Source organism: Egretta garzetta, unplaced genomic scaffold, assembly GCF_000687185.1.
Source record: "Egretta garzetta isolate BGI_Z169 unplaced genomic scaffold, ASM68718v1 scaffold763, whole genome shotgun sequence".
In the NCBI taxonomy this organism is placed as follows: domain Eukaryota; kingdom Metazoa; phylum Chordata; class Aves; order Pelecaniformes; family Ardeidae; genus Egretta; species Egretta garzetta.
In genome coordinates, this window is record NW_009259227.1 from 59,385 (window position 1) to 59,893 (window position 509).

Below are 509 nucleotides of genomic sequence, written 5' to 3' on the forward strand. Positions count from 1 at the left end.
GGCACGCTGGGTACAGTGGCACTGGTACACTGGGCACGGGGTCACGGGCACACTGGCTGTGGGCACACCCAGCATGGTGGGCACCAGCACCCTGGGCACAGGGTCATGGGCACACCGGGTGTGGGCACACCCAGCATGGTGGGCACCAGCACACTGGGTATGGTGGCACTGGTACACTGGGCACAGGGTCACAGGCACACCGGGGGTGGGCACACCTGGCATGGTGGGCACCGGCACACTGGGTACAGTGGCACTGGTACACTGGGCACGGGGTCACGGGCACACTGGCTGTGGGCACACCCAGCATGGTGGGCACCAGCACACTGGGTATGGTGGCACTGGTACACTGGGCACAGGGTCACAGGCACACCGGGGGTGGGCACACCTGGCATGGTGGGCACCGGCACACTGGGTACGGTGGCACTGGTACACTGGGCACGGGGTCACGGGCACACTGGCTGGGGGCACACCGGGGGTGGGCACACCCGGCACCAGCCCCGGCTGGCCCT